The 17,368-nt window shown below is 36.7% G+C and overlaps 1 protein-coding gene and 1 pseudogene across 3 annotated transcripts in view; both read right to left on the reverse strand.

Annotated features, from left to right (window-relative positions):
• The window catches only part of GABRB2 (gamma-aminobutyric acid type A receptor subunit beta2), a 250,599-nt gene that overhangs the window by 87,458 nt on the left and 145,773 nt on the right, over window positions 1-17,368 (reverse strand). The window lies entirely within an intron of this gene.
• Window positions 7,765-11,083, reverse strand: LOC121010372 (ubiquitin-conjugating enzyme E2 variant 1-like; annotated as a pseudogene).

Genomic DNA, 17,368 nt, shown 5'->3' on the forward strand with positions numbered 1-17,368 from the left:
TGTTTTGAGTTTTGAGTGTCTAAAGGGTCAAACGCATATGTGGGTGAACACCCATACGGAAAAAGCCTTGGTAGCCCACCAGCATTACGGAAAATGCCAACAGAGGAACAGGGTCTCCATATCTCAAATTTGTTCTCTAAGGATATTAATCGTGGCTCCTCTTCAAGAATTAGTCCTAAGTCTCTGAAGTAAACTTTTCATTTTTACAGAGAATGTTTACTGAGGAAGAAATGCATATGATATCAATCTTACTGAGAGATTAAACCTACATTAGAGAGAAAAACATATTCTCAGCAATAAATGCAGTTGAAGTCCTTTCTACCTGACAAGAATTTTTCTATTAGCTATTTGAAGTCTATAAAAAAACAAGAAGACAAACAAAATGGAGTTGTCAATGCCTCCTACAAAGAAAGAAACAAGAATTGTTCTTACTGCAAGTCCTCTGATAGCAAAGGGTACTTTAAGGTAGAAAGTAATTTACATAATGTTCCAAGATAAATGTTCAACGTGTTATTAAATAACTAGTTTTAGCTAACTTATATGTGGTCTAGGAACCTAGGAAGTTCAACACTTATTTTTCTAATTACAGAAAGCCTTTTTTAAATAAAGTTATTTGGTAGTGGCACTTACTTTCCTATGTGAAGACTGGATACATTTGCAGATCAGTCCACAATATCTTTTAACTCATAACTTGTCTGAATAGAGTATTATACTTAATACAAAGTACTTAACAACCATATATAATGCTATTTAGATTGGAAATCTAGTTAGGATTTCCCTCTTGGGACTGTGAACTCACCTTGTCCTGTGAATACAACTAGGAATTACTTGCTTCAGAGCAAACAGTCCAGAAAGGGACCCAAAGACTGACCGAACAGACTCCACAACTAATGAGGAAGATATTCTGTAGAGAAGAGGCCCTACTGGAGAGGGTAGAACAGGTGAAGACTTTGGGAACCTAGACTCCATGGGTCCAACCACAGGAGGGAGTGAGGGAGGGAACCTTGGGCATAGAGAGGGGCAAAAGGCAGACTAGCCCACCAGGGAGCCTATAAAGGTAAGAGAATCCCCAGGCATTTGGCCTTGAGGGGCTAAATTTCATGAGTGCTTACAGACGAGGAGAAGGAAGGCAAGAGAAAGGTAGCTCACTTTAAATCTCTTTACAATGTGTAGCACACTGATAAATACCTTAGATGTGCAGAGCATGACATTCAAGGAACTCATGGCTGCCTTAATGATGAAGTTTGGTAGAGACTAAAAGCAACCTTATCTTGACACTAGCTAAACCTCCAGGCTCCAAAACTCTTTAACATGCAAAAATACCTTAGAGGCTTACATTATCTGTACCCCTCCCCCTGAAACTTAAGAGTATATAATCAGTCTCTGTTCACAATCCCAAACGCAGCTCTTTCTGCTCATGGATCCTTACCCTGTGCTACAATAAAAGCACCTTTTTGCACCAGTTAAAAAGAAATTCCCTGTTGGGATTCCAATTTCAATTTTTCTACTCTATTTCTGTGAGATTGAAAATTTTGAGAACTGTGAAAGAACAATTTAAGAAAACGGGTTTACTAGCTTCATACTTCAGTAAAATTTATTTAATCTTTTGGAAGCTATGTTTCCACATCTGTAAAATGGAGGATTAATTACAGTTAAGAGGAGGTTGTTATGTGACTTAAGTAAGTTAAATTATTCAACTAGGTAACACATAGTGAATGTTCAATAAAAGTAATGTTATTAATAAACATGAGAGTAAAAGTAGTTGATCTTAATAATTATATTGAAATAGAGGCGCCTGGGTGGCGCAGTCGGTTAAGCGTCCGACTTCAGCCAGGTCACGATCTCACGGTCCGTGAGTTCGAGCCCTGCGTCAGGCTCTGGGCTGATGGCTCAGAGCCTGGAGCCTGTTTCCGATTCTGTGTCTCCCTCTCTCTCTGCCCCTCCCCCGTTCATGCTCTGTCTCTCTCTGTCCCAAAAATAAATAAACGTTGAAAAAAAAATTTAATAATTATACTGAAATATGAACTTCATGAGGGAAGAAGCCATTATTTCTACAATAACCTTAATTTCCTACAATACCTATAATTAAATATATTCCCAGTGAACTGACTCTAGCCCTTAAAACAAGTTAATGGCAAGACTTACTTGGATTGAGGTCATGTGATATTTTTATAGTTCCGGGGGTAAACACATGTTTTCACCAACTGGTACCATTTCTGGTTTTAAGCTAATAGTAATCATGGTGATGTGTTTACTACTAGCATAAGTGGAAAAGGAGTTATGAGAATTTCTGAGACTAAGTAAAAGGAATTTCCCTAAACTAGTCCTATTTGCTAAAATTAAAACTTGATATAAATTGATTACAATGGCTCTGAAAGGTACAGCCATTAATGATAAAATACCAGAAACTTGTAAGTCTCGTTGACATAATATGTGGTACATTTGAAAAGCACATATTTAAAATTTAAAGTAAAACTAAGAACTATTAAGCAGAATCAGTCATAGTTTAATTCAAGCCAGAGTGTTTGATACAATTTTGAACATAAGGTGTAGAGGGGTCCACTCCCACAGGTCGTGGGACAGCTAGTTGAATGGTCTCATTTTAAAGATAAAAAAGTCTAGAGAAGCGGCTTTCTAAAGTCATTCAGCTATACTAGAGATATAATCTCCTCATTCTCATTACTCATCAGTAAACTATACTCTCTTACTTTCTGATTTAAACTATATCAGGAATGACATTATTGTCATTTTAAACATCTGAAACATATTTTCAATCTTTCATGAGCCATGTACCTACCTGGTCATCTTTATGTAGGTGCTGCGCATATAGTGATTGAGTAAAACAGAAAGGTGAGGTCTCCAGGAGCTGGTGCTCAGTGAAAGATAGAGTTATTTAAAACATAAACCCATTACAGTTGTCTAAGCAATATAATACACATGTTCAATGAAGCTAAGTACCAACAAAAACAAAAACAAAACCAAAATGGTGGGCAACACAGGCCTTGATACTCATTTCCATGCTGTGAAACTTATAAGGAGCTGCAAACATATGTCCTTAATGGTCCCAGAATAATTAGTACTGCAGGGTTTGTGTCGTGTGTGTGTGTGTGTGTGTGTGTGTGTGTGTATGTGTGTGTGTGTGTGTGTGTGTGTGTGTGTGTGTGTGTGTGTTTGAATGTTCTGGGTTTTAAAGATTTGCCTTTTTCCCTCCCTGAGATGTAAGCTTGTATTCATAAACACTGCAAATACTTAAAATACTCATACATCAATCAAAGAGCAATATACCTACAAGATTATCTCTATTAAAATATTGCAATAACACATTCTCAAATTTCATTCCACTCCTATTACATTGGTTTTCGCCTTCTAGGTGCTAAAGTATTTTGAATGATGAGTCAACACTCTCTGACCACAGAGCATATTTTCATACATTATTTCTAGCATCCACTGCCCACCACTTCCAATTATCTCCTCTCCCTGACTCAACTCAAATTGTACTCTTAGCATTTCCCTCCTTTGGTTGAAATAAAGCTTAGGGTTTAATAAATGTTAGATTGTATATGCTGCTCCTAGGAGGGATAACCCTTGAAATCATTGCAAGTTAGTTGTGCCACAGTGTGGAAGTGCTGAATGCATTCTTTCTAGAGAGCAAATATGAAAAATTAGTGGAAGAAGCCTGAAAGAGGAAAGGTGCAAGGTGCAAATGAGAGGCAAAGGATGCCAATAACTACAGTAATAGATACGAAATACTGAGAGCTCAATACCCCCTAACTCTATGGAGCTGATCTCACTTAATTATCTTATAAATGACTTTTCTGTCCCTAAAATTTTTTGCTTGGGGCCATACATCTATCGAATCTGATTCATTAAGCTTGAATCTAGAAATCTATTTTTATTTATTTATTATTGAAGCATAATTGATATACGATGTTGTACTAGTTTCCTGCATACAACATATTCTATATATTGCTCAATGCTCACCAAGATAAAACATCCCAAGGCAGTTTGATACCAGTGTTCTGATAACCACACGTTATCAAACATACTCTCTGAAATAGAGTCTATTATTAACTGGAATCTGGTCTGCTTTATTCTGCAACTCTATAAAACAAACCAATAAACAAACAAACAACTTTACACAAAATTTTACCTCTTCAGGAACTTAACTTACCATTTAGAGTATAAACTATCACCTGGGCAATGGAAAGCAACTTTATTATTTTACGAAAAGCCAGATCACCTTCACTGTAGCTTATCAAAATTCTGGACTTTAAAAATTCCTTTCCCTTTATTTTTCTTAGTGACATGCTCAAATGGTATTCAGATTCTACTTAGAACTCAAGTGTACCAGCTTTTTACCAATTGCATTTGCAAATAACAACTTCTGACTTTGGGAGTTAAGGACTGAGCTGCATTGCGACTGTCGGGGGGAATTCACCTCCTGTGCAAAGTTTCAAGAGCAATGCTGAGTCAGTAACCTTTCTGTTCAGGACATGCAATGCTCTTGTGAAAAAGGAATCTGACTTTTGAAAATTGGAAAACAGAGTGGCTAGAGCTGAATTAAATCAAGCTTTAGGCAATGCAGAAACTTTTGACAACACAATGCTATAAACCTGAGGGTGATCACAACTGATCACATGAAACAAGAATGAAAGACTATAGTCAGGTGGAAATAAAATGGCTGTGTATTGATACAACATGATGTGACATGAGATAATTGTTCTCATGATTTTATGAGGGGAATAAGAAATGGGCTTTACTGAGTGTAAGGGTGAGTAAAAGTTTGAGTCAGAGGAAAGATATAAAAATTCCATGGGCTCTAAAACAAACAGATTTTTACCTGACTTCACAGGTCCTACCACAATACTTCAGAACAAGAGAAGATGTTGAGAGACAAATGCTGGTACCCAAATGGCAGATTTAGGGAGAGCTTCAATCCTCCCTGTACATATTATTTCCTTTTTAACCTTTTACGGTAAAAGAAATGTAGGTATTGGAACCAGGCAAAGCTGAATTGAAGTCCTAACATTTGCATTTACCAGGTTGAGTGACCTTGGGTAATCACTTAAATTTTCAGAGCCTTGGTGTCTATAACTGCAAAATGGAGATCACATTATCCACTGTTGGGACAACTGTCAATGTGTCAAGAACTAAGTATAGCTCCTTGGATATATGAGGTATTCAATAAATTCAAGCCACCACCACCAACAGTACTACCACAACATCTTCATAAAGAATTAGGATGAAGAAATGGATATGAAGTGAACTTGTGCCCTCCTCTGAACACAAGACAAGAGAGGTACCCAGTGTAGGGGACTAGGGAGGGAAAGGGAGAGTCTACAGGTGATCTGAATGAATGATCTATTTATTATGTGCAGATATGGTTGACTGGTTGAGGTCTTAGGATGAGGCTACATCCCTGTGGAAGGAGATGGGCTTTATTCTGAAGGGAGGAAGCAGTTATCAGTGTGTTCTTTACAAAAGATTTAAAAAGAACAAAAAACACATGCCCCTGACATTTGGAGGCAGGTCAGGAAGCAGGTAAGGTGAAACCCACTAGAAGTCTCCAAGCTGACCATGAAATAAGAAAATATACTGAAGTGGTTAAGAGTATGAGCTTTGGAGTAGTCAAACTCAGATTCAAGTCCAGTCTGACATTTTTTAGCTTTGCAAGTTAGGCCAAAAATGACCTTGGTTTTCTTTTCTATTAAGAGAATGATATCTATTTCATAAATCTGGCATATAGATCAACTAAGGTAATATTTATAAACACAGAGTATAGTACTGGATATGCAATATATTTTTAATATACTTTAATCCTTTTAATATTATTAATAAAATATATTATCTGGCTACCTGTTAGGCTTTCTGTTCATTTGCTTTTTGATATTGTTATGCCTTAGAGTGAAGTGCTGCAATCTAATCTAAACCTTGCTATGGAGATTTGAAAAAGTATTTCTTTTGTCTAATCTTGACCCATGGCATTGAAGAGAAAATATGGGACAGGCAATGGGGGAGAAGGATGGAGAAGAAACTTCAAATGGCAAATGGGAACAAATGTCAGGGCTTCTGGCTCAGGTCCCCTCCACTCTCAGGAAGAGCTCTGTCTTCTGTAGCTAGTCTGAAAAAGCTGGACAGTACATTGTTATGGCAAGGGGAAGTATTTCATCAGAGACTTTCCCAAAATGACTTAGACACTCAGATTAAGGGGGTATAAAACTGAAGGTCCCTATCTCCTAGCATAGCACAAATCTATCTATCTCCATTGAGCTTACTGATCATATTTTGAACTCTCACAATCCTCTATCTGGGTCATAGTCTTCAGTCTTGTGAATGAATGATTCTATATCAATAATACTTCTGCTTATTCTCAGCCACTCTTTCCTTGCTGGGCAAATGAATATTGTCCTCCTTTTATTCAGCTCTTACTCCTTCCTAGAGTCATTGTCACATGACTTGTCTCTCAAGGACCTAAATCATACTCATTGGTTCTAAATCGTCTGGCTTATACACATGTTGTTTCTGTCTCTTATACAATGGTAAGCTCCATGGCTTAATTCTAAATCACTGTTCACACTCACCCTAAAATCTAGTCATAAAGACCTATTCTTCACTGTGACAGACCAAGCTTACATCTTCCACTCACGCAGCTCGGTGGATACCCAGAGCCTTCCACTCCTGCCATGCATCGCCTTGTGCCAGTCTCTTGGCAACCTCTCCTGAGGAAATACTGCCAAGAATCCAATAAACATCTGTCATCCTTCAAAGAGAACTCTGGATGGACATCAAAAGAACTAGGTTTTAAAGACTTAATTTTTCTTTCTTTCTTTCTTTCTTTCTTTCTTTCTTTCTTTCTTTGAGAGTGAGAGTGAATGAGCTGGGGAGAGGGGCAGAGAGAGAGAGAGAGAGAGAGAGAGAGAGAGAATATCTTAAGTAGGCTCTACACTCAGTGCAGAGCCTGAGCAGGGCTCAATCCCACAACCCTGGGATCATGACCTGAGCTGAAGTCAAGAGTCAGATGCTCAACTGGCTGAGACACCCAGGTGCCCCAGACTTAATTGTTTCTCCTTCATTTGTCTATTCAAGTGTTTTTCCCTCTAATTTTTCTTATTTTTGTTTAATTTTAGAAAATTCTTACTATTTTTTTAAATAGTAGTAGGACTATGTAACATGATCTCTACTTTGTTTTTCTTTTTTGAATGTTTATTTATTTTGAGAGAGAGGTAGAGCGAGACAGAGAGAGAGAGAGAGAGAGAGAGAGAGAGAGAGACAGAGAGAGAGCATGTATGCAAGTGAGGGAGGAGCACAGAGAGAAGATGAGAGAGAGAGTTCCAAGCAGGCTCCATGATAAGCATGGATCCTAAGGTGGGGACAAATTCCATTACCATGAGATTATGACCTGAGCCGAAGTCAAGAGTCGGACGCTTAACTGACTGAGCCACCCAGGAGCCCCATCTCTACCCTTTTAAGACAGTTTTCAGTGTACCATACAGTGCTGTTAATTATAGGCACAATGTTGCACAGCAGATTTCTAGGACTCATTCATCTTGCAAAATTAAAACACTTTACCTGTTAAAAATGAACTCCACGGGGTGCCTGGGTGGCTCAGTCGGTCAAGCGGCCGACTTTGGCTTGGGTCATGATTTCGCGGTCTGCGAGTTCGAGCCCCACGTCGGGCTCTGGGCTGACAGCTCAGAGCCTGGAGCCTGTTTCAGATTCTGTGTCTCCCTCTCTCTGACCCTCCCCCGTTCATGCTCTGTCTCTCTCTGTCTCAAAAATAGATAAACGTTAAAAAAAATTTTTAAAAAATGAACTCCACATTTTCCCGAACCCACAGCCTCTGACAACCACCGTTCTACTCTCTACTTCTATTCAACTACTGCAGATACCCTGTATAAGCAGAATCATACAGTACTTGTCCTTCTGTGTCTGGTTTATTATGGACCATTCCAAACATATAACAGTTTCAATAACAGTCATAGTCCCAACTTTAAGGTCATCACTTGACATTCCACCTATGTTGATCTGTTACTGTACTGTCCAGTAAAATATGTCTGCACTTGTTAATCCATTAAAGTTAAATAACATACAGAAGTTCAGATCCTCATGTACACCAGTCACATTTCAAGGCCCCAACAGCCACATGTGGCAAGTGACTATCATACTGGACAATATAACTCTACAAAACAGTTGAACACTTCCATCATCACAGAATGTTTTATTGGACAGTGCTAACCTATATCCAACACTCACCACAGAGTATTTTGAAACAAATACCATGTCACCTAAACATAACACCAAAATATAGCAACATGTTATAATGTTATAAAAATAAACACATTGTAATAGTACATAACAACAATAATATATAATAACATCAAATATGGAGTCGGTGTTAAAATTTTCCCATTATAATAAAGTTTCTTAACCTGGGGTACACAGGAGCCTTCAAGGGCTTAGCAAAAGCTCTTAGGTTACAAGCAAAAATTTGTTAAAGGATATTCACGCCTTTTCTGGGGGAGATGATTTATGGGAGTAGTTCTAAAATTCTGATAAGGGTCAGTTTCTCCAAATTCAAGAAACACTCCCTTAGAAAAACGTGTGGTCAGCTAGATAAATAAAGACATGAAGTAGGTTAATTGCTAACACAACTATAAAGCTAACTTTATAAATGTGAAATAAAGAATACATTCTTAGAGACATCTTTTTTCCTATACATCTATTTTTTGTTATGGCACAATTTATGTATTTCAAATGCATGAAAAAATAGGATCATTTACAGTATCTTAACATAAACTGCCTTTGAATGTGAGCTTCCTTATCAGTACTTTGAGGTCTATGAGACGTATCTAGAAAATGAAGGGAAAATGAAGACTACTTAAATTGAATGGGGGTGGGATGCCTACGGTTTTTCCTTTTGATTAACTGCTGTAACACTGTCCTTCAGGTGGCTGAGGGAGTTTCAGGTTTTCTTTAGACATCATTAGGCGCCAGAGCTCTTACAGGACAACTTTGATGCTATGTGAATTCTGCCATTTGCTAACAATGATATGGCTCTTGGGTCCTCCACTCCATTAGAACTATTAACTCCATTCCTATTAATTTTTGTTACAACTATTACAAAGGGGGTTGCTTCTGGGTGTTTAGATCCAATTCTATTTTGCGACTATATATCCAGTTTCACAAATTGTTCTTGGAGGCCCAGTTATCATCCCTGCCCATCTTCTAAGTGTCATGTCTTCATCATCTTCTAGATTCAAGCTACCTGTGCCATCTCCTACTCCTTTCTGGCCTTCTTCCCGTTCTTCCAACAGTCAAAAATTGTGAGGAACTTTTACTCCTGAGCCCATGGTGTCTGACATCTTATGTCACTGTCACTCAAAGGCCCTACCTCTTATTATTTTTAACTATAAAATATAGATGGGTGGCTGGAATTTTCACCTGCCATATGGAAGTGTATAATTGGGTATGGAGTAGAAGAGAACATGCTTCTCAGTTTGTTTTCTAAGTTAAGACTTAGAAAAGTGGAGAGTTTGCCCTAAACTTCTCTTGTGGTAACCATGTGTTCACCTTCATTCATTTATTCATCCATTCATCCACTCATTCATCCAATGCCTATTTACTAATAGCATCATCCATGTGCCAATGATATAAACTCACAGTTTTGATATGGTTAAGAGATGATCTCTTAGAGAATTTTATTAATTCAACACCAAATGTTTATACAATAATTACTATAGGGCAGGCCTTGTACTGGGTAATCCAGACAAACACAATCCTTTCCTCAGAGAGATTATATTCTCCACTTGCATTCCACTCAATATCCCTATTCTGAGAGTTGGGGAGAGAATTGTCTCTTGATGTACACTGTTTGGGACAGTAAGTAAAAGAAGGTGAGATTACACAGTTTTACATTTGCTGTGACTTCTTCCTTCATCCTCTAAATTGTATTCCTGATTTTCTACTCCCAAAATCGTAATTAGCCTGTTGCCCCTTTGCACATTCTTACCCCGGACCACTGTCTAGACACCCATGAAGTCAACGGCAGAATGAGAAATCCCCAGCTGCACTTGGAATCTCTCTGTTGAGCATCTGTAACCTTTTCCAGGAAGTTCAAGGTCTCAGATTTCCTCTAGTCTTTCTTAATCTAAGAGTCCCCATCAAAAAAGCTGAGATAAATATTCTCTTCTACTCCAGATGCAAATATCTGTCAACTGTATCTCTATGTGCTTCACACACACTCCCAACTGAATTCTAGTACATCAATCATTTTTGAAGTCTTTAATGCAAAATCTTTCATGAACATCTCTCTGTAAATACATGTTTCAGCAACCTTTATCTCATTTCTTTCTCAGTAGCGATGATGTGGAAAGGCCCTCTCATTTAGAAAATTCTTTATGAAACAAACAGAAACAATCTTGGTTATTGATGCTTGAAATAGTCATTTTACATTTTCCTTGGTATTTCAAGGTTGTTTCCTTCTTAGGTAGGGAGGCAAGATTCTTGGTGGCAAAATAGAAAATAGGGGAATGGATCTTAGCTTGTTAGCATTCAGTAGTTTAAGAATGCTTACACTCATAAAATCTGAAAGAAAAAAGTTTATTTTATTAAGTCAACAAATAACCACTGATTGCTCTATATCATGCTCTGTGCTAACCACTAGATACTGAATGTTGAGTGACATAAACATGGTCCATGCCCTAGTGGAGAATAATGGGGAAACAGACATTAAACAAATGAACACCAGAATAAATACATAATTATGTATTGCAAGAAGAGCTAAAAGTACTTGGTACTAAAAGCCTTAATAATAAGGGGGCTTAGTTAATTTGATTGGTGAGGGAAAACTTATTTTTAAAAAGGGACATTTAAGCTATGTGGTTAGGAATAAGCCAGGTGAAGCTGTGAGAGTTGGCTATGGAAGTATACCCCAGAAGGAGGGGATAAAAGCATTTGCAAAAACAATAAGGAGAAAAGGAGTCAGCCTGTTTGAAGAGCAGCACAGAGGAGCGCCTGGATGGCTCAGTCGGTTAAGTGTCCGACTCTTGGTTTCAGCTCAGGTCATGATCAGGTTTCATGAGCTCGAGCCCCACATCAGGCTCCAAGCTGACAGTGTGGAGCCTGCTTGGGATTCTCTGTCTCCCTCTCTCTGTGCCTCCCCCACTTGAGCTCTCTCTCTCTAAATAAATAAATAAACTTTAAAAAATTTTTTTTGAAGAGCAGCACAGGAAGAATTGGAGAACATGTGGCGATAAGAGGAGCCTCTATTTTTCAATTTGAAGTGTCCTTTCTGTCAAATCTGGAATAAGCTTGGAGCATATTTCCATTTTATGCATTTTCAAATAAAATAAATTTTGTCTCTTGTATACACTTAATTCTTCAATATTATCTTCCAATAAAAGGCAGTTGAGTCTAAAGACACTGTGTGCAAAAACCCACTTTAAATTATAAATCCACTGCTATATTGATACTTCTATTGCTACATTTTAAAAATCTTGGTATGTTTTAAACACGTTACTCCAATGTGGTCTTTGCTGTTGTTATGGGGAAGGAGAGTAGAATTATCACCCTGGAAAGATACAAATCTGTGCTTTATGCTGGGGTCTGAGATTAATTTTTGTGTGGCCTTTGACAACATGTTTAAAAATTCTGTGCCTCAGTTCCCCTGTCCATATATCCAGAATAATAAAGTTAACCTCAGGGAATTGAGCAGATGGCTGGGATAATTAATGTATTAAGATTGTGAAATTATTTTGCAAAATAATGAAGTGCTACACAAGTGTTCCCTATTTCATTTTCATTTATTTATTTTTATTTCTGGAGTGGAGTTGTAAGGAGGTGCATGGTCTGTGCAGGGGTGATACCCTGGGCTCTGGAATCAAAATGCCAGTGTCCAAATTGCCTCCCTCACTTCTACCTGTGCCAGTTTACATAAGTGATTTACCTTGTTTACACCTCTGTTTCCTTACTCAGAAAGCAAGGAAAAGAATAGTCAGTTCCTAGTTCCTTATTATGAGGATCAAGTGAGAGAGTCAAGTAAAGAATCTAGAACAGTGCCTATCACATAATTAGCTTTTAATATTGTGTGCGTGTGTGTGTGTGTGTGCGCGCGCGCGCCTGTGTCTGTGTCTCTGTGTGAGTGTTGAGATGTAATATGAAGAAACTTATATTCAGAAGTTGAGTGGATTCCTGGATTTCACTGGAGAAGCTCGAGCACTCTCAGCTCAAGCTGTTCTCCCTTCATGTCCAAATTATTCTTCTAAAATAACCACTAGAAAACTAAAATCTGTGGTTTGATGTAATGGACCTACCCAATCATTATTTTCACCCATATGAGGTTTGTACTTAACCTAAGTGGCCCTCATAGATTTATTTAAGCTTGTGATCTCTGCTAACATTTTAAAAAGTGACATGATTCTCCCCCTAAAATCTCCCAGCCTAAAGGGCTTTATTGTGATTTAATACCACAGTAAAAGCTTTAATAGTTTTTAATATTATGTAACTATCTCTATAGTAAAGACAGGAAACTAAAATATGAAGTTTGGCACCCCAATACACTACATTTTTACAAAATGTGGCCTGCCAACTCCTTCCATTCCTCTGATTGAGAATACACAGGACTATTCTTTATACATTTTGGGAAGCTGACCAGCACTTAGAATTCTGCCAAAGAATTTAAGAAGCTTAACTTGTTATGGAAATATAGGGCTATACCAATATATTTAAAGAATATATAAGATTATATAAGAACATATTCATTATTCTCGGGTAGCAGAATATTATAACCATAAAACCACACCCAAAGGCAAGATAGCAAAAGACCAGTTGATTAGACCACATAAAAAATTAGACTTCTTTATGATGCAATTCACCATAAACCAAATGAAAAGACAAATGACAAGATGAGAGAGTCTTTATAAATGTGAAACAAAGGGTTATCCTTTCCCAAATAGAAAATAAAACATTTCAAAAAGAAAAGTTAGCATAATACCAAAATTGATAGAAGAAAAACATCACTATCTGATAAATATTTGAAGAGGTGCACAAATTGACTAGTGGTCATAGAAAAATGCAGGTTAATTAGAGAAATCAGTATTTACCAATCAGACTGCAAAAAAAAAAAGTTAAATATTGATAAAATATACTGTTTTCAATTTATTTATAAATATTTTAAATGGAAATATCCCTTTCAACCAACACTTCCAGTTCTACTAACCCAATATGCTATGGAATACAAGTGCGCAAAGACAGGTAAACTGTCTTTTCATTGCTTTCACTGTATATGATAGTGAAAACTCAGGGAAGACATAAAGGTTCATCAACAGCGTAATGATTCAACAGTTTATGGCACATCCATATGATGCAATACTAGGCAAGTGTTGAAAAAAAAATTGAGTGATACCTATTAGCATTGACAGTGAAGGATACTCATGATGCATACAGTCCTGAGGGGGTGGTCACAAAACAGTATTCATAGAAAAAAGTTCTAGAGGGGCTATATAATCTATTGATGCTGTAGGAGGGATGATAAAGAAATTTTATACTTTGTATATTTATATTTATATATCACAATCAAATTCAAATGTGATATTTGTAATTAAAATAAATGAAATGTCCATTTTCTAATCCTGTGGTATTGTATTCCCTCACTGAGCCTACCATGCTCACTCTGCCCTTAGCTTTGTGAATTACTGACATATTTACAGACCATACACATAGCAGTGTATGTTGATCATGTTGGAGTTGTTGGTATGGCAGGTTTGTTTATCCCAGCATGGGGCTTCCTGTGTCCTGACAGTCTCTCACCAGAGACAGGTGAAGTACTAATACCACCAAATCTCCTGGGAACCTGAGAGGCTACATTCACTTAAGGCATCCTCCAGCCTGATGTGTCCTACTTCACTCTGTTGAAATGTATCCTTTGAAGTTATCAGAGTAAACTGAAACTTTTCTATTATGTCAAAATATTTTTGTCAAACTAGCCCTTTGAAGGATTTCATAGAATCAAAGAGCATATGTGTTAACAACTCATTGGTACAAATTAGCTGTGTGAAGACTGTAGATTATCTATACCACACAGAATCTATATATAACCTAATGCCAATAACTGCTCACATTTCTTCTATTTTTGTGCTGAAATAGGTAATTAACCCTGTGCAATAGATGTGAGTCATGTCAATGATTTTTCTTTAGGAGAGACCTATATAGGTAAAAGTACTTAAAAAGTCTAAAATCAAATAAAACATGATATAAGAAACTGTTAGTTTAAATAAATAAACTACTAAAGACTAACACGTCTAGAGATTTTCAAATGCCACTTTTTAAATGAACCATACATAATTAAATCTAGGGAGATATTAATACATAAATCCTAACAGCTTTAAGGATTTAATTTCAACTCAGCCTCATAAAACTGGCACAGAAAAGCCAAAGCAGGTTTTGAAAGAGTTCAAAATGCAGGTTTGTCACGTCACAGACAACCGAACTACGATTTCTGATCACAAACTAAATACATACGTCGTTCATTTTCAAATTGCTCTTATTCCACTAGGAGCAAAAATGCTGGCCATAATTCCAAGAATCCATGAAAAGATTTGCAATAGTGGGAAATTCCGTTTCAAGACGTATTCCTCGAAAGTGATTTTATTAGGTGCTCGAAGTATCTATAGATGTCATGTAGAGGAGTCACCCACCCTTTGATTCTGACTTGTGAAAAAGCATTTCAGAAAGATTCAGTAGAGAGGCACCTGGGTGGTTCAGTTGGTTGAGCGTCCCACTTCGGCTCAGGTCATGATCTCATGGTTGGTGAGTTTGAGCCCTGCGTCGGGCTCTGTGCTGACAGCTCAGAGCCTGGAGCCTGCTTTGGATTCTGTGTCTCCCTCTCTCTGCCCCTTCCCCACTCATGCTCTGTCTCTCTCTGTCTCTCAAAAATGAATAAATGTTAAAAAAAATTTAAAGAAAGATTCAGTAGAAAATATTTTCAAGATATCATTCATCAAAGATGTCAAAAGAAGGTTTTAAAATTCTGTCCATTGATATATTAAAAATAACCATTTAAAGGTTCATTATTCAGAAATTTATTATTTATAGCCTATCAACACTTTTCAAACTGAGACATATAATTTGCTTGTGATGCCGGATTTTTACTATATAAATCACATTTTATTGGCACATATTTTTTATTAATTTTAACTCTAAATGAGATACATTGGTCACTATGCATTTAATCATTCTTCCACTATGCAACATCCTCCATAAAATCAGATAATGTTTAGATTTTAAAAATATCTTTAATAATTAAATAAAGCTTAATGTATCACCAAATATTTAGCCTTCAATGGCAACATGCTGATTAACTACCTTAATCATGAATATATAGTTTTGCTTTATTTGTGGTAAAAATGAAAATAAAATCACATATAATACCCACATAGTATACTATAGGTCTCTTATAATCATATGTGCAAAATAAATATAATTAGAGGGGCACCTAAGTGGCTCAGTCTGTTGAGCTTCTGACGCTTGATTTTGGCTCAGGTCATGATCTCACAGCTCATGAGATCAAACCCCACATCAGGCTCTGTGCTGACAGCATAGAGCTTGCTTGGGATTCTCTCTTTCTCCCTCTCTCTGCCTCTCCCCTGTGCGCATGCTCTCTCTCGCTCTCTCTCTCTCTCTCTCTCAAAATAAACGTGAAAAAATTTTAAATTAGAAAACTTTATTTTAATCAATACTTAGCTCAATTTATTTTTTCAGAATCCTAGAATATCAGGGAGGAAGGAATTTACAACTTAAACATTCTAGCCATGATTCTGTCATTAACCAGATTAATGACCTTAGAGATATTGATTACTTATCTTTAACATTGAACTGTTGAACTAGATAATAAGTAACTCTCAATTTAGTGCACTTTGTTATAACAATAGACAATGGGAACAATGCCAGAATGTGGTGCATCCAAATTAAGGCACAAACCATTATAAGTTATAGTTTAATAATTTGTAACCATCTAATTTAGTAGGTGGCACCGTGCCAAAACTGTAGATATTTAAACTTCTAAAATATACTCCTAAAATTCCTTCTTTCTACTGACTCATGTCAAAAATGTAAAAAAAAAAAAAAAAAGTAGACTTTGACTAATATTATCTTGGCACTGAAGCATAAAAATTTCACCAATTAATGAGATTTGTTTAGAAAGCATGATTTTTCATAGATCGCATAGAGTATTATATTTGCAGATACATATAGATAGATACTTATGTACAAAAACATATCTGTAATACGTATGCGTGTATGTGTGTGTTATATATAGAAGGAAACAGAGATGGGAGAAAGAGAGACAGAGGAAGAGAGAGAGAGAGAGAGAGAGAGAGAGGAAGACAGAGGGGATGAAGGAATGTTTTAGAGTATGTTTTTGACCAATATCCATAAAGGAAATGTTTCCATAAAAATTTTAACCAATATAATATCAATATCTGGGATAACTCAATTAAAAACCTCTGGAATACACCTCTGGAACACATGGGCTTCTTTCAGAGAAGGGGTAACGAATTACATAGTTAAATTTTTACTGTTTAATGAATAAATAGTAAGGTATTTGGAATCAGAAAGACATAGGTTTAAGGATGCATTCCACAGACAGTACTGAGTTGTACTACTGGGAACTTAACTTTCCCTGAGCTTAAATTTCCTCAACTCAAAGATAATGATGATGATGATGATGATGATGATGATAATTATAATAACAGTAATAATACTACTAACACCTGAATCATAGGTTGTTTTGATAATAAAATTAGGCAACGTATATAAAGCACAGTGTCTGGAACATATTGTTGGTATTATTTTTGTGTGTGAAATAAATATCTATATGGTAAATTTTCAGCCAATGTTTAAACTAATAGACTATTACTCCAGTTAATCACCTTGGCTTTTACATAGTCAAATATGGTCATGTAGCCCTGCTCTTTCCTGCTTTCAAGTCAGCACTATTGGATTTCATGCACTTTCTTATGGAAGAAGATTAAATATTTGGGTGGACCAGTTTAATCAGAAGATATAACACGAGGAAAACCCAAGCTGAGGGACATTCTGAAAATATTTAGCAAGTTCTCTGCAAAGTTCTGAGATTATGAAGTAAAAAAGAAGGCTGGGAAACTGTGACGTTAAAAGAGACTAACAAAGCATGATGACTAAATGCAACACGTGGATTAGATTCTGGAACAGAATTGATGAAATCTTAATGAAGACTAGTTTATTCAATAGGATTTTACCCATGTTGATTTCTCAGTTTTGAGAAATGTTATCATGGTATGTAAAATAGTAACATCAGGGGAAGCTAGGTGAAAATCCTGAGTGAACTCTCTGT

Source organism: Herpailurus yagouaroundi, unplaced genomic scaffold (assembly GCF_014898765.1).
Source record: "Herpailurus yagouaroundi ecotype Mexico unplaced genomic scaffold, PumYag 29, whole genome shotgun sequence".
NCBI classification, from domain to species: Eukaryota; Metazoa; Chordata; class Mammalia; order Carnivora; family Felidae; genus Herpailurus; species Herpailurus yagouaroundi.